Source organism: Capra hircus, chromosome 28 (assembly GCF_001704415.2).
Source record: "Capra hircus breed San Clemente chromosome 28, ASM170441v1, whole genome shotgun sequence".
Taxonomy (NCBI): Eukaryota; Metazoa; Chordata; class Mammalia; order Artiodactyla; family Bovidae; genus Capra; species Capra hircus.
In genome coordinates, this window is record NC_030835.1 from 4,724,330 (window position 1) to 4,744,958 (window position 20,629).

General features: G+C 50.7%; 1 protein-coding gene and 1 non-coding gene across 2 annotated transcripts in view; both read left to right on the forward strand.

Moving 5' to 3' along the window:
• Window positions 1-20,629, forward strand: part of GRID1 (glutamate ionotropic receptor delta type subunit 1) — a 685,893-nt gene that overhangs the window by 81,822 nt on the left and 583,442 nt on the right.
• MIR346 (microRNA 346) lies at window positions 8,862-8,971 on the forward strand. Its single transcript, NR_129716.1, has one exon. It is a non-coding gene; the product is annotated as a microRNA 346 (primary transcript).

A 20,629-nucleotide genomic window follows, 5' to 3' on the forward strand; every position in this document is an offset into this window, starting at 1 on the left:
CCATATCTTTGTGCACTGCGTGTCCATTAACATAGATTTATAATTTGAAGAAAGCATTCGTCTTTTAAATCATGTAGGAAATAAGAAATGGAGTTACAGACCAATGATAAAATAGCAACAGCTTCTGTAGTTGCCTTTACTGGAGATCATGATGTCTTCATATAGTTTTGAATTGCTCTCTAGTGTCCTTTCATTTCAACCTGAAGGAGTCCGTTTAGCATTTCTTATAGGGAAGGTCTTGTGGTAACAGTCTCCCTTATCTTTTGTTTATCTGGAAATGTCTTAATTTCACTTTCATTTTTTATTGTGTATATATATATATATAAAATATTGAATTTGTCATTTAACCATATTTAAATGTGCACTTCAGGGACATTAAGTATATTCACATTGTTGTGCAATCAACACCCTCCATCTGCAGAACTTTTTTTTATCTTCCCAAACTGAAATCTCTGTAACCATTGAACAATAACTCCTTATTCCCCTGCTCCCCTTCCCCTGGTTACCACCATTATACTTCCTGCTTCTATGAATTTAACCATTCCACACACCTTATCTAAGTATAATCACATAGTATTTTTCCTTTTGTGACTAGTTGGTTTCATTTGACATAATTGCTCTCTTACTTTTGAAGGGAAGTTTTGCTGGATATAGAATTTTTGGTTGTAAGCTTTTTCCCCTGTAGCTTTCTCACCTCCTTCCTTTCTGATGAGAAACTGGCTGTTAATCTTACTGAGTGTCACGGATTGAATTATAACCCCCTCAAAATTCATATTAAAGGCTTCGCCCATTGTATCTCAGAATGTTACCTTACTTGGAAGTAGGATCACTGCATATGTGATTAGTTAAGATGAGATCATTAGGGTGGGCCTTAATCCAGTATGACTGCTATTTTGATAAAAAGCAAATTGGAACGCAGAGCTAGACATGCGTAAAGGGAAGACTATATGAGGAGACACAGGGAGAAGGCAGCCGTATGCCAGCTAAGGAGGGAGGCCTGAAACAGTCCCTTCCCTCACAGCCGTCGGGAGAGACCAGCCTGGCGGGAACCGTAACTTTCTGTCTTGCAGATAAGTGCATCTGTATCATTTTTTAAGATTCCGCATGTAATTGATATCCTGATATTTGTCTTTCTCTGTCTGGCTTATTTCACTCAGTTTGACCATCTCTAGGTCCCGTCACGTTTCTGCAGATGGCATCGTCATTTCATTTTTTAAATGACTGATATTCCGCCGCATATACACACCACATCTTTATCCATTCCTCTGCCAATGAATGTTTGGGTGTCTCCGCGGTTTGGCTATTGTAAATGACGCTGCTGTGAACTTTGGAGTGCGCGTATGTTTTGAACTATAGTTTCCTGCAGACGTTTACCTGGGAGTAGAATCACTGAGTCACATGGTGACTTTGCTTTATTCTCTTAAGGAAACTTCCTACCGTTCTCCATAGTGGCTAACATTCACATTCCCCCCAACAGTGTAGGAGGGTCCCTTTTTCTCCACACCCTCTCCAGAATTTATTATTTGTAGACTTTTTGATGGCCATTCTGAGCAGTGTAAGATGGTACCCCCTATTTCCTTTTGGATACATTCGTTTGCTATGTCTTTAAGTTCACTCATCTTTTCTTCTACTATATTTAATCCAACATTAATTTATTTTTTAATCTCAGAAATTGGAGTTTTTCCCTCTAGAAGTCTAATTTGCATCTTATTTTAATTCTTTCATGTCTCTCCTTAGCTTTTTAACACATGACATTCAGTAATAATGACTGTTTTAATATTCTTGTCTGTTAATTCGGACATCTGTGCCAATTTTGGTTTGGTTTTGGTTGGTTGATTTTCTCCTCATATGGTTTGCCATTTTTTTGCTTCTTAAACATGCCTCCTGAATTTTGTTGGATTGCCTGTATTGTGATGGGTATTTTTATGTTTTTAGAAGTATCCTTGAACTTTCTTCTGGGGTATAGTTAAGTTACTTGGAAACAGTTTGATCTTTTATTTTTAGAAGTATCCTTGAACTTTCTTCTGGGGTGTAGTTAAGTTACTTGGAAACAGTTTGAGCCTTTTGAGTCTTGCTTTTGCATCTGTTGGGCAGGACCACAGCTATTACTGCTGAGGCAGAACCTTTGTGTGTAATCTCCCCAATGTCTTGTAAATCATGAGGTTTTCTAGTCTGGTTGGAAATAGGCACTGTTCGTAGCCCTGTGTAAATGTCAGGCACTATTCCCTCAAATCTTTTTGAGGTTCTTTTTCTGGTCTTGGAAAAGGTTTGCTCTGCTAAATACTTAAGTGGGACCTTCTGAAAATTCTGATTCCTCTGTCTGTATACATCTCTCTCTTTTCTGGTCTGTGAATTCTGGCTGTCTTTGTCTCCTTGGACTTTCAGCTTTAAATCCTTAACTCAGGACATCTGTGTGTCATCTGTGTCCCCTCCATGTCTGCCCAGCTCCTATGTCACCCTGGAAACTCTCTTAGGACAGGATAATGAGGCCACTATAGAGTTCGCCTTGCTTTCATTTCTCAGGATCTCAGGATCTGTCCTTTGTTGTCTCATGTCCAGTGTCTTATAAACCATTTAAAATATATTTACCCCCCTCTCTTTGTTTCAGGAGTCAGGGTAAATCTGGTCCCTGTTACTCCATCTTGGTCAGAAACAGAAGCCCAAATGTCACTATTTTTTAAAAAGAAGATTGCATTTCTTTGTTTTTGGCTGCCCTGGGCCTTCCCTGCTTCACACTCTCTCTCTCTAGTTGCAGTGGGCGGGCTGCTCTCTAGTTGCGGAGTGGGGTCTTCTCATTGTGGTGGCTTCCCCTGTTGCAGAGCATGGGCTCTAGAGCGCACAAGCTTTAGCAGTTGCTGCACAAGGGCTCGGAGAAGGCGATGGCACCCCACCCCAGTACTCTTGCCTGGAAAATCCCATGGGTGGAGGAGCCTGGTAGGCTGCAGTCCATGGGGTCGTGAAGAGTCGGACACTTACTGAGCGACTTCACTTTCACTTTTCACTTTCATGCCTTGGAGAAGGAAATGGCAGCCCACTCGAGTGCTCTTGCCTGGAGAATCCCAGGGACAGTGGAGCCTGGTGGGCTGCCGTCTGTGGAGTCGCACAGAGTTGGACACGACTGAAGCAGCAGCAGCAGCAGGGCTCAGTAGCTGTGGCTTGTGGGCTCCAGGCACAGGCTCACTAATTGCAGCTTATGGGCTTAGCTGCTCTTTGGCATGAGGAATCTTCCCAGACCAGGGATTGAATCCGTGACCCCTGGCCTTGGCAGGTGGATTCCCTACCATTGGACCACTAGGGAAGTCCTATTACTTTTAATGTTGATAATTTGGCTTTATTTAGTGATTGAGGGAACGGAGTGGATAAAGATGTGAGGGATGCTGGAGAGGAGACAATTGTTGTAATGAGGTGGGAAGGGATGATTTAATTATTTTACTTGTTACTGATCAATACTCTTTGCCACCCTCCTGAGGGTATTGGGTGGAATAATTTATAGCCCCTGCCTTTTGGAAGCCCATGATCTGAAGGGGTGGAGGAGGTGGTTTATAGCTGGTTTAATCAGGAGACACAGTTGCTGAGACAAAGCAGGTGTTTCATGCTTCCAAACTATGAAGGATTAGTTCATTTAAAACATTTTTTATTGAAAGCAATTTTAAATGCTATTCCAGAAAGGGCTACAAATCAGGGAAGGTTTGTTCAGCCCTTAAGGGAAGAGGATGGTTAATTCTGTGAAGAGGTTGTAGGAAGGAGCTTGAGACTTGGGATCAGAAGATTCGTATGTGAGCCCCTAGGGTCCTCTCCCCTTAGGGAGCATTAGCTCCTGCGTGCACAGTAAAATAAGATAATGGCAGGCATCTTGGAGGGTTTCCGTGAGGTGCACATGTGGAGTACCCAGCATGGTGCCTAGCACCTAGGAGGTGATCAGCAAAAGTGGTTCCCATGTCTTTGTGCAGAATGAGCCTTGCTGTGTATCTTTGCACAGCGTGACTCTGATGGGCATTTCCTCATGAGTCTCAAGAACCCAGGCATGTCAGACTTTCCCCAGAAAGGAGCTGTGGAGGCTTTGGCTTATGGACTATATTATGAGAGGTGCAGTTTCAGGCTCTAGTGGGACCCCTTGTTCACGAGGAATATCCCCTGTTATGTCAGGGCTTTTCTCACAGCTCAGATGGTAAAGAATCTGCCTGCAGTGCGGGAGACCTGGGCTCTATCTCTGCGTTGGGAAGATCCTCTGGAGGAGGGCATGGCAATCGACTCCAGTATTCTTGCCTGGAGAATCCTCATGGACAGAGGGGCCTGGCGGGCTATATAGTCCATGGGATCACAAAGAGTTGGACATGACTGAGTGACTAAGTACACACACCTGTTGTGTCCCTAAATAAGAGAAGTCTGAATGCTTAGAGGAACAGCAGAAAGCAAATGGGAGGTGTCCCTGTCTCCAAGAAGTTGCTGCCAACTTGCCTCAAAAGTGTCTTCTGCTTGGGCACTGAGGCTGAAGGACAGAGGAAGCAGTCCTAGGTGGGGCCACCTGTGCTCAGGGAGGAGGAGAGGAAGGACTAAGTGAGGACGAGGACGAGAGGTCCCTTAAGCAATAGGGGATCAGTGGAGGCCAGGATTCAGTTGCCCCAGGGGAGCCAGAAATGGGACTTCTCAGAATGCTCCCATTTGTATGTGTGTGTGTAGGGGGGAAGCGTGGGAATCATAACTTGGAGATTGGCGTGGTGGCTTCAGAGTACCCAGCTCACCAGCAACCTGGGCCTCTTTTTGCACCTTGTGAATGACAGGTGGTGTTATCTCAGGTATAGCCTGTCCTAAGGCAGGTGGCTGGTGCCTGTGCCTTCCAATGCCAGGACTTTGTTCAGATTGGGTCACCCTGCTCCCTACTCCCCAGATATCTTTGATAAAGTTAATCAGAGGAACTGGCGACCATGAACACTGAAGGACTCCCAGAGCACCAGGCCCTTCACATGCAGTGTCTGGACTCTAGATGGTTTAAGAATGCCCTCGATGGGTAGGTATGGTGGCATCTGTTTTATGATCAGGAAGCTGAGGTTCACAGCGGTGAAGGGACTTGTCCAAGGTCATAGATATGTCTTCACTTGGATTTGAACCCCAGTCTATCTGCCTTGAAACCTCAGTCTTTCTAGCATGCCCCAGTTTCTCTTCCTTGTTTGGATTTAGTTGTGTGAAATGCAGAGTAGGCTGACTTCGAAAACCACGCCATGTTAGTGGTGTCCAGCCGAGTCCTGACGTCTGCGCTTTCCTGGGCAGATACGGGAAGCGTTGTTCCTTCTCCCCTTGCTTTGCCAGAATGCGACAGTAACAAGCAGCTTGCCACTCTTGGCTTAGTTCTTGCTCAGGTCACGTGTCCATCAGGGGCTGGCCCAAGGGTGCTGCTAGCCTGTCGTCATCTTCCCCACTCCAGGAACCAGCTTGGGCAGCAGTGTGCTGAGCCACCGTTGGCGATATGGGTAGGGAATCAAGGACCAGCTCTGAAACTTCTGCCCGGAGTGAACACATATCACAACTGCTTGCATTTCATTGGCCCGAGCAGGTCACCTGCCAGGCCTCGCTCAGTGGCACAGAGGAGTGATTGGGCATTGATGACAGTGGCAGTCTGCAGTGGATGCTCCGTGCTGTCTCATCAGGGGTGACTTACAGAGCCCCTGTGATGCTCTCCTGAGCTGGGGATGCTCAGGGAGAAGGGTCCTGCTCCCTGCCTCTAGGAACTCATCGTCTAGTAGCAGGATAGTCAATCATGTCAAGAGAGGGATGCCTCTGAGTGAGAGGAACTGTGTGTGATACAGACGAGGTGTACACAGGGCTGTGGGGTACATGGGAGCGGTGATGTGTTCTGCCTAGGGAGAGCTGCAGGTGAGGGGCAACATCTGAAGATAAGAAATCCAGAGCAAGGGTCAAGGACAGGGACTCTGCCTTCTGAAGGACAGGGTGTGTGAAGCGCAGTGAGAACGTGGGGCTAGGTGACGCTAGTGACCTGTATGTATGAAGTCCAGGGGCCCCTGGGACTGTGGTGGGAAGGGGAAGAAGACGGCGAGGTGGGCGGGCCAGGAGTGAGACTTCCACGGTTTTGCTGTCTTGTTACTGAGCTCTGGTTGTAAGAGTTCTGGCCGAAGGGTGTGGTGGGCACTGAAATGCCTGTCCAGGAAGCCTGGCCTGGCTCCCCTCCCCACACTCATTAGCCTAGCCTGGGTTGCTCTAGGCTGCAGAGTGGGTCTCAACGCGCTCCCCTGCCGGCAGCCTCTGCTGTTCCCCCAGGGGGGATGAATCAGCTCCATTCTTCAAGAACAAAAGCTCCTGGGTTGCCAGGGAGATGCAGGGGGCTGCTGCCTGCACTTCCTGGAGCTGTGGTTTGGTGTCAGGAAGAGATGGGCACAGAGCTCCGGAGTCCTGTCCCGAGTAGGGTGGGGCCACACACAAGTGGCCCCTCCCCATGTCGCCCTCGTTGAATGGGGCTCTCTGTGCGTCAGAGCTGAGCAGAGGCTCTGGAGTGGGACAGAAATTTGTGCTTGAACGTGGCTCTGTTAGTTGATGGTTGTCCTCAAACCGCTGGAGGTAGTAATACCCAGCTTGCAGGGTGGCTGAGATATTGCATAAGGGAATAGATGGAAAGTCCTCTCTCCGTTCATTTATTCAATAAATGCTTATTGCTGTCAGCGGTGCCGAGTGCTCTCCCAGGGCTGGAATCCATGCAGTGACGTGAGGCCGACATGGATGCGCTGGCCAGACAGCCTGGCTGGCACCATCCTCAGCACATAGGGACACTCACTAATGGTAGCTGTGCTTGTTTCTGAGGTCAGGAGATCTGCGGGGCTAGGAGAGGAGTCCTCCCAGGTTTGGAGTATTTCTGGGAAGTAGAGGAATGGGGGGGGGTCCCACTCTGTGGTGTCATCGCCCTGCTGGAGGAGGGGTAGGGCTCATGGGAGGATTCTGTGGACTGGCTCTGTCCTGGCTGAGTCCCAGAAAGTAGCGGGGAGTGGGGGTTTCCTGAGCCAGTGAAAGCTGCTGCAGTCGGCTTTGAACCCACTGTGGAGCCACAGTCCAGGGCCGAGTGGGTCTTTCCCCATCCCTCTTAGCAGGCCGCAGAGCCAGCTGTGGCGAGCTCGGCTGGAAGGCTCTGAGCTCTCAGCCATCAGCTGATTTGGGAGTGGAAGAGTGGGGGAAAGGCCCTTTCCTGGGAGAGGATCTTTCTGTCCCCACTGTATTAAACCTGCCACCCATTCACACCTGGGTGGAGGAAGCCTTGGGCCAGACTCAGGCAGCACTGGAGGGGCCCCTCGGCTGTGTGGAAGTGCTGGGAATCTGTGAAGTGCACATGGGGACCAGCTATGGTGGTTTGGGGGTTGTTGACGGCCCCCAGGAGTGCTGTGTGTGTAGATTCTCCATGATGGGGTTTGGGGGAGTGGGAGGGGTGTGCTTGAGGAGCTTTCTGTTGGGGTCGTTGGTGGTGTGCATTGTGGGGCTGATGGCAGGTCCTGGAGTCAAAGGTGTGTTGGAGAGTAAGTGATGATGGGCTGTTTAGGGAAGATGGTTGGCGATGTGGTGAAGGGCAAGGCTCAGCAAGGGTGGGGTGGGGACCACTGGCCGTGGGGTCGTCAGTGCCCCTTCCTGAGCTCTGAAGGGTTTGTTTCTTGTCTGCCCACCCCAGGGGTGCGACTTCAGGCTTTCCTGGATAGAGAGGCATCTCTGTAGGCTGGCTCTGAGGAGCAGGCGGACGCGAGGGGCACGCACAGGAGGGGAGGGGGTGAGCCAGCGGCATCGGAGGCTGGGCTGCTGCTCAGCGACTTTGCAGACCCACAGGGTCATTACTTGTCGTTGTCACTGGGGAAAGTTGCAAAATGAAAATTAACTGTCGGAGAAGATTGATTCGTTTGATGTCTAACCAGGAGCAGCCTTTTACTGCTGTTAAACGTTGATTTTTCTCTCTCCGCCAGAGACAGGTAAGTCTTAGTGGCACTGAAGGAAGACAGACCCCTGATCACAATCTTACAGCAAATGTGGCCTGTGGGGTCCAGTTCTCCTTCCTTCATCCTCCAAGGATGCAGGGGTAGGACCTGGTGTGTGATTTCATTCAGGGGGCAAAACCATGTCTGTGGGCCTGCCAGCCACGTGGCAGGGCTGGGGATAAGGCTTGGGGCGCTGGGTTCAGACACATCTGGGCTTAAATCCAGACTGGGCCACTTAGAAGCTTTGTGTCTTGGGCAAACCTCAGTGTCCTCATCTCTAGAATGGGAGGGATATACCTAATTATGTCTTAGACCCTAAGTCTCCCAGCACAGTGCCTGGCACAGGTTATTAGAGGGTGGGCCTGGGTCTTGCTGAAATGATCAGAAGCGGATGCGGTCTAGGACACAGGTCACTTTCCAAGCAACACTCAAGTGTGAGCATGAGATTGAGGGCAAGACACAGATCAATGGGGGGGGATCAGTGAGGGAAGTAGAGTAGGAAGCTAGGGAGAATAGCTCTTTAAGATGAGACTGTCCAAGGTGGGAGTGTCAGGAGCTCAAGCCTACTCAGGGCTGGACAGAGTGAAGGTTCAGGCCAGACTGGCCACCTGAAGCCCCTGCCTATCCCCTCTCTGTGGCCAAGGGGGCTTCTTCTTGCCCATGACATTTTTCTTGCTTAAATATGCCTTGGAAGCCAGCAATTGGGCAAGGGTAGGTCCTGCCTGGCTTTGATGGCAGATGGCAACGATCAGGGTGCTTTCTGGAGGTTAGGAAATAGCCATCCTCCCTTGGGGAGCTTTTGGATGGCCAGGGTGCAGTCAAGTTCAGATTGGAGGGGCTTCTGAGCCTGCAGGTCCGAGGAGGAAGGGGCAGTAGTGACTCGGCGGGCGAGCGTGTGGGGGTCTCTGTGTTGGGCGTCTGTCTGCCCGCATGCCTGCCTCTCTGTTGCTCTGAAGGAGGCAGGGGCTGGGCTTGCAGCTGCCTGGGCAGAGCGGATCCTGCGTGGGACACAGCTCTTCTCTCTGGTTACAGACTCACCGCTTCGCTCCCCACCCACCTCGACAGTCGGCACGGGGCATCCGGCCAGGCTCTCCCAGGCGAGAAGATTGTGGAAGTCTCATTCTCCAGGCAGAGCAACCAGCCCTCTGGAGGGTGTTCAGGGAATGGCTTTGCAAGGGGACAGCCCCTAGAGGGATGTGGTGAGCTCAGGCTGGGTGTGCGCTGGCCGATGATACATCCAAGGAGCCTGCATCTGAAGCTAAGTGGTGGCAGGGGGGTAGCAAAGCTTAGGAGTCACCCAACCCTGGGCTGGCCTCCAGCAGATGAGCCAGGGTGCAGATTCTGGCTCTGAGGGTGGGGGTGCGTTATTCCCAGAGATATAGGGAGGAGAGGCAGGGAGTTTCAGCATGTTTCCAGACCAAGGAGATGCTGCAGAGACCCAGAGGAGGAAAGGAGATGACAGAAGAAGGACAAATGGGCAGTGGGGTTGCCAGTCTCCAGAGTGGGAGGAAATTGAAGTCTGAGGGTCCCAAGGTTTTACCTCCTATAGGGTGGTTGGCACTGCAGCTGCTGGCGTGGTAGAGGAGAGTGCCCAGCTGGTATCGTTTGTGGATCAGCCTCCCCTGGTAGAGAGGCTGTTAGGTAGAGAGGCTGGTAGAAACATTACTGAAGACGAGGTGAATGCATCCTGAGGTCATGTACTAAAAACAATTAAAAAAACTTGACCCGGGGGTCAAAGGTCTAGATTCTGCTTCCACCTCTGCTGTGAGCTTGAGGAGAGTCCTGGGCAAGTCCCAAGCCCTCTCTGGTTTTCAGTTATTCTTCTCTTTAAAAAACAAGGCGTGGCTTAAAAAAGAACTTTCAAACATTTCAAGCAGTGTGACCACTAGTTCAAGTGAAATGTTCTCGTAGTCTTTCTATCCTTAACTGAGTGAAGGAGGTGGAATGGGTAGGGTGGGGATGCTGGGCTCTGCTCACCTTCCTTCTCATTACAGGACACATTTAGGACCCAGTGGTTGAGCCTGTTTCCACTGCTGTGCTTAAAATGCTTGCCTTAGATTTTTAAAATTATGTATATTTTAAGCCAACTTTTACTGAGCACTTGATTTGTGCTTGGCACAGTCTAAACATTTCAAGAGTATTAACTCATTCACTTCTCACAACCCTAGGAATGAGATGGGGAAGCTGAGGCGCAGAGAGGTGAAGTCACCATCGCAAGGCCATACAGTTAGTGAGTGGCCCAGCCAGGATTCCAGCCCAGGCATCAGGGTTCTAGGTTTTCCCATTCTTCCCTGTGATCCATCGATGCTGGTGGAAAGAGGTGGCTTATTCTGCTGGGTGTAAGGCCACCAGTGTGTGACTTCAGGGAGTGTGGCTGCACGCTGGGACCCCAGACAGACAGTCTCTGGAGAACAGGGGCCTCGGTCTGGAAGAGCTGGGAGACCCTGGATCCTGCCTGCTGCCCTTTCCATTTTTCAGCTGGGACCGTCGAGGCCACGGGGTGTCAAAGATGGGTTTTGTGATGGCAGTGACACACAGGTTGGCACCTAGGAAATTGAATGCAGGAGTTTCTCCGCCAGGCACACACTCTAACCACCAAATTTATTTAAGCAGATAAAATGCAGGGGGTGTAATGTCAGATTAATGGATAAATAACCGTTCTGGGTTTTGGCAGGATGGCAGGGAGCGGCAGTGAGAAGCCTCATTATGTGCCGCTCTGCCTCGAAGAACAAGCCTCGCGCTGCAACCCCAGCACCCGGGCCCGCGAACAGAGCATTAAATTGTTGGAAATGGCTTCCCTTCACTCGCAGAACAAAGATGTTTTCTCCAGAATAAATTGACTCCCTCTCTGCGTGCTGAGTCCCGGTTTCCCACAAATGCAGCCTATGCCCCCGCTCAGCTCGCTGCGGGAGGGAGGGAGCCATGGGCCTGGGAACGGGGCTCGTGGGGGGATCCCTGCTGGGGCGAGGGCACTGTCCCCTGGGGGCTCCGGGCTCCTGGGCTGTCTCTTGCCAGGCCTCTGGGGCTCTGGGGGAGAGGAGCCAGTCTGCAGTTGTGTGGATGGTGCGGGAGTCTGGGGGAATGGGGCTAGGATGAGAGCTCATGGAAAGGCAGTGTGTGTGGTGGCTACGGCTTTGTGTTTGCCGTCCCTGGGTTTGGGTGTTGCTCACCAGCTGTGCAATCTTTGCATGTATGTGTGCTTAGTCCCTCAGTTGTGTCCGATTCTTTGCGACCCCATGGATAGTAAGTAGCCTGCCGGGCTCCTCTGTCCATGGGATTATCCAGGCAAGAATACTGCAGTGGGTTGCCATTTCCTCCTTCAGGGGATCTTCCCAACCCAGGGAATCTTCCCGACTCTGTGATCGAACCCACATTTCGGGCACTGCAGGTGGATTCTTTACCACAGAGCCACCTTCAGTCTTTAGGCAGGTTCTGTTACCTCTCTGAGCTCAGTTGTTATCAGGGAAATGGGGATAACAAGCCCCTTGTATGAGAGATAACACACTATGAATGAAGGACCTTGGACAGCGCCAGCCACAGCCAACTTTTGGGGGTGGAGCCGTGGGTGCAGTCCAGTCAAGGCTCTGCCTCCTCTTTCTGCAAATTTGGTTCCCAAGCGAGAGGGGTGAGGCGTGGGGACCTAGGAGGCTGCTGTGCTGCTGGACCTTGACCTTGTGGTATGGATTGGGGGCCGGGCTGAAGGACCCAGCTCCTTAGGCGACTGACGGTACAAAGCCCCCTTCTGACCCGCCACAGTCTGCCCAGTGCATGAAGGCTCCTGCTTGGGTGGGACCGGAATCAGGGGAGACTTGGCTCTGCCTTGGGGTGAATGTGAAGACAGGCGTTTTGAGCTGCTGCCCTGGCTGCCCTGGGCTTGTAGGAACAGAGTTCAGGGAGGCTGCTCAGGGGAGATTAACTGCTTTCTGCTTTAGAAGAGCCCTTTTCTCCCTCTCTCTCCTCCTTCTAGAGGCCACGTGGGGGCAGTGGAAAGGGCACAGTCTTTGAGGCCAAGACTCACTACTGTCACCGCTTAGCTGCGTTACTCTGGACCCATTGCTCTCTCTCTGAGCCTCAGTTTTGCTACCTTTGGACACTGGAACAGTACTTCCAAAGGTCTGGAAAACTGGTGATGAAATGTGAAGCTCCTGGTACAAAGTAGTCCCTTTGGGCCGTCACGTTCTGTAACAAGTATTTATGTACCAGGCCTTGGGCTGGTCTCCAGAGAGAAAGTGATGGGCAGAGAGCCACGCTGTGACCTCTAGGAGTTGAACAGCAGCTGATCTGATGCCAGTGGCTGCCAGAATGCATCCAAGTCCTTAGGCGCTACCTGTGTGGCCCTGCCCTGGGCCTTCAAGGCTGGCGGGCCTGGGGTGCTGTTGCATCTGGCAGGATCTGCCCTCTCAGGCAGTGGGCTGCCTGTGTCTTGTTCTGCCTTTTTCCTCCTCCTTCATTCCTCCCTTCTCATCCCCATCTGCTCCACCAGAGCTTCTGTCTCACCCAGCCCAGAGGTTGAAAAATAAAAGTTCAGAAAGTGTCCAGGTCTGGACTTGGTCCGCTAAAGCCTGTTACAGGTCCCTGGCACACGGATCCCTGGTCGTTATGGAGCATCTCCTTGCTGGTGTCCTCAGGCACTCGGGTCCCAGGTGAGCAGAGTAGAAGTCTCTGTCCTCATGGAGCTTTCCATCTTCTGAGAAAACAATTATGGAGCCCTTCCGGGCTTTCCTCATAGCTCAATTGGTAAATCATCTGCCTGCAATGCAGGAGACCTGGGGTCGGGAAGATCCCCTGGAGGAGGAAATGGCAACCCACTCCAGTACTGTTGCCTGGAGAATCCCATGGACAGAGGAGCCTGGCAGGCTGTAGCCCATGGGGTCGTGAGAGTCAGACATGACTTAAAGCACCACCACTGTTCCTTTGTCTGTTTCGCTGCCAGTGCTTTCCACATCTGATCTTCACCATGGAGTGGACAGGCTGTGGGCCGCATTGGACCCTACGCCCTTCCCAGGCAAGCAGAGTCTATGTGGCCTCCCTCTCTCCTAGAGTCCTGCAAGGCCTGCCCAGATAGAGCTCTAGGCTCAGACAGGGAGGGCTGGGACTTGGCTTGGTCCTGTTGCATTGCAAGGCACATCAGCTGTCTGAGTTCCCCTCATGCACAAACGAGGGATACTGCTCGAATCGCCTCCCGGGGTGTGAGGAGGAAGCCGCCAAGCACACTGCTCTCCTGGGGCTTGCCAACCTGGCTGGGTGTCTTGTTCTCTGGGGAGTGGGCTCCGAGGTCCCAGGCTGTGTCCCAGGGTGGGGGCCATGCCCTCTGCAGCCCCAGCCCTGGCCTTTCCTCTGGTTTTGGAAATGTGTGTTTGGGATGGAGCAGGCTCCCTAGGCAGCATTCCATCTCCCACACGCTGGGTCTTTGTTTAGCTCCAAATTAAAGCGAAAGCGGAAAACACAAAACATTCCCTGCTTCTGGGGCGAGGGAACTGTCTGCCTTGTCAGTGCCAGAGCTGCCAGCGAGCCCAGGCCCGTGTTGTGGAGTCTGGCAGTGGGGGCCTCTCCTGGGAGGCTCCTCCCATCACTGTTCATGTCTGTTGTCCCGGTTATCACACTCCCACGCAGACGCGGGGAAAGCCGCGCTGGCCAGAGGTCTCCGTGTCTTGCAGATGTAGCTCTCACCTTTACTCACTTGCTTGTTCTACTGGCCCAGCTCCTCCCAGCCTCCCTGGCCGCCCCCCTGAGCCTTCTGCCATGCCAGACACTTCTGCCGGTGTCTGTCTGTGTTCCCACTGAGACCATGAACTCTTGAACACTTGGCTGGGGTTCAGGCAGAAGTGCACTGCAGGGACCCCTGAAGGTCTAAGGAGGAGAGCAGTGGGGAACTTGATGGGGGGGGGGGTACAAGCCTCAGAGGCATGTGGAAAAGTGGGAGTGGAAATGTGAGCTGCGCAGTTGTGTCTGACTCTTTGCAAGCCCATGGACTGCAGCCTGCCAGGCTCCTCTGTCCATGGAATTCTCCAGGCAAGAATACTGGAGTGGGTTGCCATTCCCTTCTCCAGGGGACCTTCCCGACCCAGGTCTCCTGCATTGCAGGTGGATTCTTTACCAGCTGAGCCTCCAGGGAAGCCCTCAGAGGCATGGACTGGCTTTTAAGTCTAGCTCTGTCACTTGCTGTGTGAACTTGGGAAGGTCACGTAACTTCTCTGAGCCTCACTTCTCTCATTTCTAAAATGAGGGTGATGGTGGTACCCATTGCTGTAAGGGTTGTCCTAAGGTATCACAAAAGGTCAGTTTTCATTCCAATTCCAAAGAAAGGCAATGCAAAAGAATGCTCAAACTACTGCACAATTGCACTCATCTCACATGCTAGTAAAGTAATGCTCAAAATTCTCCAAGCCAGGCTTCAGCAATACGTGAACCGTGAATTCCCTGATGTTCAAGCTGATTTTAGAAAAGGCAGAGGAACCAGAGATCAAATTGCCAACATCCGCTTGATCATGGAAAAAGCAAGAGAGTTCCAGAAAAAAATCTATTTCTGCTTTATTGACTATGCCAAAGACTTTGACTGTGTGGATCACAATAAACTGTGGAAAATTCTGAAAGAGATGGGAATACCAGACCACCTGACCTGCCTCTTGAGAAATCTGTATGCAGGTCAGGAAGTAACAGTTAGAACTGGATATGGAACAACAGACTGGTTCCAAATAGGAAAAGGAGTACATCAAGGCTGTATACTGTCACCCTGCTTATTTAACTTCTATGCAGAGTATATCGTGAGAAATGCTGGACTGGAAGAAACACAAGCTGGAATCAAGATTGCTGGGAGAAATATCAATCACCTCAGATATGCAGATGACACCACCCTTGTGGCAGAAAGTGAAGAGGAGCTAAAAAGCCTCTTGATGAAAGTGAAAGAGGAGAGTGAAAAAGTTGGCTTAAAGCTCAACATTCAGAAAACGAAGATCATGGCGTCTGGTCCCATCACTTCATGGGAAATAGATGGGGAAACAGTAGAAACAGTGTCAGACTTTATTTTTTGGGGCTCCAAAATCACTGCAGATGGTGATTACAGCCATGAAATTAAAAGACACTTACTCCTTGGAAGAAAAGTTATGACCAACCTAGATAGCATATTCAAAAGCAGAGACATTACTTTGCCGACTAAGGTCCATCTAGTCAAGGCTATGGTTTTTCCTGTGGTCATGTATGGATGTGAGAGTTGGACTGTGAAGAAGGCTGAGTGCCAAAGAATTGATGCTTTTGAACTGTGGTGTTGGAGAAGACTCTTGAGAGTCCCTTGGACTGCAAGGAGATCCAACCAGTCCATTCTGAAGGAGGTCAACCCTGGATTTCTTTGGAAGGAATGATGCTAAAGCTGAAGCTCCAGTACTTTGGCCACCTCATGCGAAGAGTTGACTCATTGGAAAAGACTCAGATGCTGGGAGGGATTGGGGGCAGGAGGAGAAGGGGACGACAGAGGATGAGATGACTGGATGGCATCATGGACTCGATGGACGTGAGTTTGAGTGAACTCCGGGAGATGGTGATGGACTGGGAGGCTTGGCGTGCTGCAATTCATGGGGTTGCAAAGAGTTGGACACGACTGAGTGACTGAACTGAACTGAATATTAATGGTGTGTAGCTTAGTGCCTTAGCATTGGCACATAGTCAGTGCTTAGAAATGCTGGCTCTAAAGTGACAGGAAGCCATGTGGGCACTGCTGAATTTCCCTGGTGAAGGCAGAGCAGAGAACAAGAAGCGTGATCGTTGCCCAAACGACTGCTCCACAGGGTTCCCATGGGTGGGGGCAGTCTCCATGGGTTGGGGTAGGGAACAGACTCATGGCTATCTTAGGACCAGGTGGGAATTGAGTCATACTAACCAAACTTATGAGTGGTTGACTTTTGGCTGAATATATGTTCATGTATGAGTTTATAGGGAGAAACCACTGCCTGGAATCTCACAGGCTCCTCCAGTGAGAAATCCTAGCAAGGAGTCCAATTTCAGCCAGTTGCTCCATAAGGCAGGTACTTGTAAGCTTCCCAAATCTATTTCCACCAGGCGCCCCTCCTGGGCGTGTCTCAGCAGATGTCTTGATGGCCATTTGGAGCCTGCTGTGGAAAGAGGTCAGGGCGGGGCCTCTCGCTGGCTCCTCTGCTCCTTGCGCTTTCTCTACGGGGTTCTCGCCATCCTCTCCTTTTCCTTACCTCTGCCGTCTTGTTTCCTCTCTTCTCCTCCCCTCCTCTAGACGTGCACCATTAGAGCTGCAGTTCCAGCTGGACTCCACGCTTAAGTATGTTTGAAAAAAAGCAACCTTTTCTCTGATTTGAACCTTTCAGATTCTTTTCTCTCATGTTGGTGGTGCCCAAGTTTCCCCTTGTTCTTCTTTTACACTAATATTCTTTGGGTATAATTTTATATATAATTATAGATTTATATGGTTTTCATATTCTTTAATGATTCAGAGATGTTTTGTTTTATGCATGCAAATAGTTTACAGACACAGATGAGGAAGGATGGGCACCAGACTGTCCTTGGTGAACACGGGCCGATACAGATTTATGAGAGGAGAGAAGACGGCTGCAGAGGTATGGGACCAGCCAGTCCTGTCTGTGTGAGTGCCAAGTCGCTTTAGTCGTGTCCGACTCTTTGCGACCCTGTGGACTGTAGTCCACCAGGCTCCTCTGTCCATGGGGTTCTCCAGGCAAGAGTACTGGAGTGGGCTGCCACGCCCTTCTCTAGGGGGTCTTCCCGGCCCAGGGATCGAACCTGCATTTCCTGCATTGGCAGGCGGGTTCTTGACCACTAGCGCCACCTGTCTTTACACATTTGGGATGAACGATAGAGCTGACGGTTTGCAAAGAGGCTACCTGTCCTGGGCGGGGGCTGGGCTCCTTGAAGGAAGCGAGTCCACATTCTTAGGTGTTGTCTAGAGGCTTCCGAGGTGCAGCTGTGGAACGCGTGTGACCGACTGCCTCTTGCTGGGCCAGCCCTGTCAGCACCCACCTGCCTGAGACCACAAGTGGCGCTGTTCCTTCGTCAGAATATCTCGTCCTCTTTTTCTTCTAAATTGAAACCTGACTCAGTCACGAAACTTCACGTTCCTTTCAGTGGGCAAATTTTTCCTAAGACAGGGTGTGTCCTTTTGATTTTTAATCTCAGTTCTCTGTCCAGTTCTGGGAACTCTTTTGGTGGCCTTGTGCAGGAGCTATGATCTGTCTCTTACATCTTCTTTGGGAACCAGGGCCCTTGCTAGAGTTCTTCCAGCATTTTCCGTTTGCCCTCTTCCCCACTCATTTACTCTGTGTTCTGGATATGTGTGGTATGTCTTGTTAGAAATTTCCACAGTGGGAGGATTTATGGGTGGCTCTGGTGATGTCATTCCTGGTCACGTGACTTACTTGGGCCAATGAAGTAGGAATGAGTGTGACGTAAGCCTCTTTTGCATAGAAGCTTTAAGAGCTGCCATGTGATTCTGGCACGTCTGTTATTCTCTCTGCCGTGAGAAGTGGGGGTTGCTCCCTTCGCCTGGATCACGATGCCACAAAGAATAGCTGCAGTCAACTTGCAATACACATGTAGTATGAGAAGAAAATAATCCTTTGCCCACTTAAGCCACTGAGATTTGGGGATTGTTTGTTATGACACTATATCTTAGCTTTAACTGATTAATACTGAGATTTCTCCAATGTGTTTTTTGTTTTACTGGTACAATTTTTTGGCAGTACCGTTTCTGTTTTTTACTCTTTCCAACAGTGAGTTTATTAGAATCATACAGATATTACTTTTGTTTTGAGCTCTATTATTCAATCGATGAAATGTATTTTTTTTCTCTTTGAAAACAACTGGTAGCATTTTTCTGAAATCTTCTTGTGCTCCATGTGCGAGTCTATTTTAGGGTTGGCCATACCTCTGAAATTGTACTTTTCTTTTTTTAAAATTGGACCGGAGATTTTATTTTTTACCTATTTACACATCCCTGTGTTTTCTCTGTTGTTCCTTCCCGTTTTGCTGAGAGATTTCGTAGAGTCTTCTGGGTAGAAAGCTGGCTTGTAAGGCTGGAGGGGGACACCTACCCCAGCACCCTGGCTGCTGGCAGGAAGCATGTGTTTTGAGGCAGGGGTCCGATTTTGTTCACGACTGTTAGTGCTGCTGATGGTCTTTTTTCGGTGATTGCAGACAATTTTAATTGGATCAGGGAGAGAAGGTCCTTGGCACTGCTCCCTTGTCCTTTATCTTCCAGCAGATAATCCCTTTAGCGGTCTGGAGCCGCCTCTCATGTCGCCTTCTCCCTGGCCTGCCTCTCCCCGGCTCTGTCTGGCCCCCGCAGTATCACGCTCCGTGGTGGGTCTCTGCGTCCTGTACACCTGGCCTGGCTGTCCCCTCCCAAGCCTCCTCCAGAGCACTCCCCTGTCCCTTTACAGCCCGGGAGGGACTGAGCTCTCAGTTGACACCTGGCCTGTTCTCTCCTTATCCAGCGTGCCGTCCTGTTCACTCACCCGTCATCGTTGTGACTGCCATGCTGGTCTGCTGACTCAGATTCAGCCTAAAGCTGGCTGCACCCAAGTCCTTCCCCCATGAGCTCCTCACTGAGTCTTCACCTCTTCTTATGCCTTTGGCTTTCTAAACCTCTCGTCCTCCGTCTCTCTCTGTTCTGTGAGTATGGCCCATTGTTCCATGTAGCTTCCAAGTATTTGGGTCCCAAACACTTCCATTCTGTGTACTAATTATCTCTTCCATGAGATCAGGAGCAATCGATGTCCTCTGCCAAATCCCTTATAAAAATGTTGAGCAGACAGGTCTTAGGACAGAGCCCTCAGGTGTACCACTGGAGACACTTTGCTGGTTGTTGTGAATCATCCTACTTTGGATCTGGTTAATTCGATCTCTGAGTCCACCTAATTGTACTGGCACTCAGCCCACCTCAGAGGACTGTACAATACTTTGCTGAAATCCAACCCCACATCAAAACCTAAAGGTATAGATTCTCCAGGTGAGGTCAGTGTTGGGCAAGAAACAGACCACATGTTCCCAGGGGTCATTGAACAGAGTTGAATGAAGAGGAACCAAACAGGGATAGTGAAGCAGTGAGGAGCGAGTAGGGAGCTGCACCATGCCTGGGCCTGAAGGGTCAGGGTAGGGTCAGTGTTACTGAGCCCTGAGGGAAGGATTCAGCAGTCAGAGAGGGGCTGCCCATTGGAGCTGTGTCCCAGGTGTGGGAGCACAGCCACTGCAAATCCAGGCCCAGCTCAACCCTCTGATCACCTGATGATGCCTTCCGGCATGTATAGCCAAGGAGAAACCAGGAAGCAAGGAAGCCCAAGAGTGGAGCCCCCAGATGCCAGCCTCACAGGGCACTCAGCAGGGTGGATTGGGAGGTATAAGAAGAATAAGCGGCCCACCAGGTCAGGCTTGCGTGCAGTTCTACGACGGTGCGCTTAACTTCTGCCTGGTGCTGCACGCAGTTGCTTACTGATGTCCCAAACAACCTTGTGAATTAAATATTTGTTTGGGGGCTGACCCTCCTGGAATGGAGATGGGGCTGGTCTGTCTCTGCCATCACTCATGGGCTCACTTGCCAAGAAGGTGAATTTATGACGATCGTGGGAATGTGGAGGCATTGACATAGTCTGGCAAACTAAATATCTGTGGGATCCAGCTGGGGCATGTCCTGGTGGGAGCGCAGCCCCTGCTCTGGCCAGACATGGTGGCCTCAGGCTGCTGAGGAGGGGAAGAAGAGCTGGCTGAGCCCCCAGGTGTGGGGAGGGTTGGATGGGAGGCCACGGAGTTGTCCCTCTACCCAGGACTATTCTAAGCAAGACATATAGGTACAGTTCACACTGACAAACCTGTGGGCTAGGAGAGCTGTGTCATCTTCTGAAGAGCTGGACGGCACCTGTTACATGCCTGCTTTTGAAGGAAAGGCAAAGGCGAGTTGTGATCTGAATTATCCTGGTTTCCTCTCTGGGAGCTCTGGTTACTAACTGCCCTGTGCATCCATGGGAAGGCGATGCGGAGGATATAAGAAGCTGAGATGAAGTACGTGCCGGGGTGGGCAGCCGAGGCGAGGCCCTTGGACCGCTCTTGCCTGTCCACTTGCTGACCCAGCCTAGCACAGGTGAGTGGACATGGCCAGTCTCTCCAGCTGTGGTATCCAGGGCCTCTGCCTGGCAGGACCAAGCTGAACTCTTATAGGCACAGTGCCAAGGCTACCCCAGGATTCTTAGTGGGCAGTCAGGGACCCCTCTGAGGCCCAAGGCTGGCACTGTGCGAGAAAGCTGGTGATGGCGGGAGAAGCAGGACCTCCTGAGCCGTGGGTGCTCAGAGCCCAGCCAGGTGTACACACAGGCTGCAAGGGAGCTCAGCCAAGGCACCCCAAGTGTGTGAGGCCAGGGAAGCTGCTCCTGAGGTCATCAGTGCCCGAGGCCCTGAGGGATGGAGACATTTTATTGTAATTATTAATTTTAAAGTGTTGAGAATTCCCTGGTGGCCCAGTGGTTAGGATTTGGTATCTTTCATGGCTGGGCCTGGGTTCAATTCCTGGTTGGGGACCCAAGATCCTACAAAATGCAGGGCATGGCTAAAAAAAAAAATTACAAAGGCAGTATCATTATATGACAGAATCTTTGAAAAAGAAAGGAAAGAAAAAAAATCTACCTTTACCACACTCCCTAACC